The following is a 4801-nucleotide window of genomic DNA, read 5'->3' on the forward strand; positions in this document are numbered from 1 at the left end:
CAACGAAAGCCTCCTATGAGAAGAATGGATTTCAAAGTAATGTTGTGAGCTCCCCATCCTAGGAGTTTCAGGCAGATGCTGGATAAGCACCTGGTCACAATGGGGGCCTGGATTCTTGCATCGGACGGGGATATGGACTGCGTGGTGTGAAAATATGCTCTTCCTGGGGTGCTGACTGTATTACTAATAAATGGGGCCAAGTCATCTGGAGACTTTTCAGCTTTTATCTTTTGTCTTTTGTCCTTTCTCCCATTTTTATTTTCTTCTAGGAATGTGGCTGTGATGCTTGAAGGTGGGAATAGACATTTTATGACAAAAACCACTCGCTGAAGAAGGCAGGACAAAAAGAAGAAACTGTGTCCCTGGTGCTCTCACAGAGCCTGTTTACCCACCTGGATTCCATACATGGGGACTTTTTGTTACAAGAAAAAATAAACCACTCTCTAGTTAAATTATTGTGATTGGATTTCTGTCACTTGCAGCCAAATACACTCTTAACTGATATATATACACATATATAATATATATATATAATATAGTGAAAAAGATTAGAAGACCTGGATTCAAATTCCTTTTCTATCACTTATAATCTATGAGACATTAGGCAAGTTACACAGATCTGACTGAATTTCAATCTCCTCATCTGTAACAGATATTAGTAATACCTATTTTTCAGGGTTATTGTATTGATTAAATGAGATAATATAGGTGAAATGGTCTAGCACAGTGCCTGGTACACAGAAGAACCTCAATTTCCTTAATTTTTGTAGTTGGATATCTCCCCAAATGAGGCCTTGAGACTATTAAAACAGATGCTGGTTTTATTGAGGGGCAGCTTCCAGACTTGAGATGCACATTGAGTACTTGGGATGATCCATTGTTGGAGAAACAGTATTAGAACTTCTATTTAGATTTATTTTCATCTTTTAAACATTTTTCTGAGTATGTTTTATGTATAAGTATGTATGTATAAATATGGTATAATTTATAAATATAAAATTAAATACATGGGAAGTTAATCAAAAAGATTTGGAGACTACTTCAAATATTGCCTACATCATTATCACTTGTATTGCCTGTTAGAAAAGGAAATACCTGGGCCCCCTGAATCAGCAGCTCCGTGGTAGGTCCATGAAAACTTAAAAAACTGCTGAAATGATTTTTACATTCATTCAAGATTTAGAAACAATGGTTAGAGGAAATTCTCTTTATATTCCCAAGACACACGGTGCCAATCTTTTATAGAATTCCGGATCCTTAATACTTTCTTAGCTGCATATAGTAGCATAAGACTGCCATCTCATGATTACTGTTCGAGGTTATTAAGCCTAAACTTCAAATACACCTGTCTGAATTTGGACCTGCCAAAGGCAAAATTAGGAAGTAGGTAAAATTTGCCTTTTTGACCTTGTTTCCCTCATTTCAGGGTCACTAGATCCTCCCCCTCTTGCAGGCTCACCATGCCCTCAAAATAACTCAGGGTTTTGCAAGACCTTCCTTCACTCCTACTCCTGCTCTCTACTGAGACAGGATCATGTGCCCATAATCCAAGAAGTTCCCTTAAATCTCTGTGCTGCATAAACCCACGCCTGTGGTAATAATGGACTAGTTAAGGAGACAGTCTGGAATAACAAATGAAAAGAGCTTGGATTTTAGAATTATTCATATAATAAACATTCAAAAATACATACTGAAGTCTCATCATCTGATAGACGTCATGCTAGGTACTGTGGAGCTAAAATTAAAAGGAAAGTACTATAGTTCTTACTTTGAAAGAATGCTAAGGCTAGTAATAAATGTGAACATTTATTACTATAAGGTGACTGCTTTAGTATGGGTATGAACAGAAATATAGGAAAATATTGTTGAGGTCTGCTTAGGAAAGACAAGGATGCCTTCCAGAAGAGGCATCACATGAACTGAAGGATGAGGAGTTTGCCAAGATAGAGGAGAGTGTTCTAGGTAGAGAACTCAGCTGCACAAAGACCCAGAGCAGGAGAGAACTAGAGGTTTCTAGAAACTTGGAATGGTTTGGTTTTTCTGCAGCATTAAATGTGTGGTGGGAATGTCAGGAAATGTGAGTGGGGCCCAACCATGCCAACCAAAGGAGTTAGGTTTCATACTGTTAGCAATTGGGAGCCATGGAAGGGTTTTAAGGCAGAGAGATACTATCAGATTCGTGTGTTATAAAGATCACTCTAGCAGCAGAATGGAGGGCAGAGTGGAGGCAGCATTAGCCTAGAGAGAGAAAGACCAGGCAAAAGGGCTAGTGTTACTGACCAGGTGAGAGACGATGAGGGCCACAGAAGGAGCTGGTGGTCGGGGTGGAGAGGAGGGGATGGATTTGAAAGATAATCACGGGTTCGAATCAGTAAGACTTGGTGGCTGACTGGATGTGAGCAGTGAGGGACTCGGGTTTCTAGCTCCAGTAATTAGGTGAATGGTAGAGCCATTTTTCGGAAATTGCATTCTAGAAAAGGGGCGTCCTCCTGGTTTTGCTACTTGCTAACTGTGTGAACTTGAAAAGGTAACTGACTTTTCTAAATCTTATTTCTTTTTATCTATAAAGTGAAGTTGTGACCTTAGATGTAATGATATATAGGAGGCACTCCATCCATGAAGACTAACAAAAATAACAATCCAAGAAAATCATTCTTTTGAATGTTAAAATGTAAATTTTACTTTTCCCAAGTAATACAATGCTTTAGCATAGTCAAAAATGTATGCATCTTCAGAAATTCTTGAATTATGTGCGCATATATATATATATATATAGTGGCATTGGCTTGTATTTGCATACAGAAGCAGTGGAAGGATGTACCCAGGACCATTATAAGTAGTTACCTAAGGGTGGGTGGGAGCACGGGCTGGGAGAATGGGAGGATGAAGACAGGCACAGGAACAAGAGTTTTCAATGGGTCCCCTTTTATATTGTTGTGATTTTTGAACCATGGATGTATTACCTATTTAAAAACATAAAAATTCGGCCGGGCGCGGTGGCTCACGCCTGTAATCCTAGCTCTCTGGGAGGCCGAGGTGGGCGGATCGTTTGAGCTCAGGAGTTCGAGACCAGCCTGAGCAAGAGCGAGACCCCACCTCTAAAAATAGAAAGAAATTATATGGACAGCTAAAAATATATATAGAAAAAATTAGCCGGGCATGGTGGTGCATGCCTGTAGTCCCAGCTACTCGGGAGGCTGAGACAGGAGGATCGCTTAAGCCCAGGAGTTTGAGGTTGCTGTGAGCTAGGCTGACGCCACGGCACTCACTCTAGCCTGGGCAACAGAGTGAGACTCTGTCTCAAAAAAAAAAAAATAAATAAAAAATAAAATAAAATAAAATAAAATAAAAAAAATAAAAACATAAAAATTAAAGTCCTGGGGTGACTTTAATGGTATGAATTTCAGACAGGTGTTCAAGGTTCCCACCAAAAGGCCTGGGGTTCTTTTACGTCCATTCCTTTGCATAACCCATGTCTTTTCTAGAATTTTCCTCCCAGCCTTTCCCCTTGGCTAACTCCCACTTCACCTCAGATCTTGGCTCAAATATCACTTCCTTCTTGTTATCCCACTCTCCCTGCTGGCCCATGTTCATTAGATTCTCCTCTCCTGTTTTCTCATGTGATAACTGCAGCTGTGATTTTTCTCTCATTGGGCTATAGTTACTGATTTACTTGTCTTTCTACCCATTAGACCATGAGCCCTTGGAACTACACAGCTCATCATAAGTGTTCAAGAAATGAATGAATCCTACATAAGGTGCAGTGACCTTATGCCATGGACTTTTGGAGACAGTTTCGATTTCAAACATTTGTTCCTTTGTTACCTTAAGCACTAATCAGGCTGATTCTTCTTCCTTTTCCTCTCTCCTTCCCTTCCTTCTGTTACTGAAAGTTTGGCACTTGTCCCCGAGGCCGCATCAGAAGCACGAGGACAAGTGGTTTGAGGAGAAGGAAAGAGGAGCTCATTAATTTCCCAGCAAATGAGGAGGTTGGCAGATTCCCATCTCAAAGTACCAACATCTTCTTTCTGAGCAGAAGTACAGAGCTTTTAAAGGTTCTGATCAATGCCATCATCACCTAAAACAATCTTGTGACCCTGCCCAGGTTAATCCCATCTCCTGTGGCACAAAGAACAAAAGACACTCCCCTGCCCCTCCAAACCATTGGTCTGAAGCAGGGATGCAGGCCCTAGTTCTCCAAAAGGAGTGGGGCATGTTTTAAAGAGACATAAAACATTTTTGCCATTTTCTCAAGCCATTTCTTCTGTTACACTTCCTCCCTTCTTTCATTTCTTCCCTCTTTCCTTGCTTCCTTCTTTCTTTCCTTCCCTCCTTTCTTGCTCCCTTCTCTTCCTTTTTTCTTTCTTCCTTCCCACCCCCCCCCCCCCCAAAATACACACAGAGATGATCACCTATTTGTGTCTTAATTGTAACTGTTGAGGAAGGAGTGAAAATCTTTCAGCTATGATGTTGACATAGACAAAGGCAAAAATTCATTTTTATATAATCCCAGGGTCAAAGGGAAACCAGGGGACTTAGAAGAAATTCAGAAGCTGTTTCTCTAATTAGATTGTGAACTCTTTGAAAGCAGAGACAGTATCTTTTCCACTTTTGTATCCCAGACATGTTGCACAGTGCCTGGTACATAGTATGTGCTCAATAAATGAGTGCTGAAATTAATTGCAAAAATTAGTAGGGCATATCTTGTCTTCTCTTGAGAATTTTTGTCTGGAAATGAAGAACTCTGAATTTTGAAAATTAAATTAAATATACACAAAAGCAGGATAATGGTTAAGAGTGT

Source organism: Eulemur rufifrons, chromosome 8 (genome assembly GCF_041146395.1).
Source record: "Eulemur rufifrons isolate Redbay chromosome 8, OSU_ERuf_1, whole genome shotgun sequence".
NCBI lineage: Eukaryota > Metazoa > Chordata > Mammalia > Primates > Lemuridae > Eulemur > Eulemur rufifrons.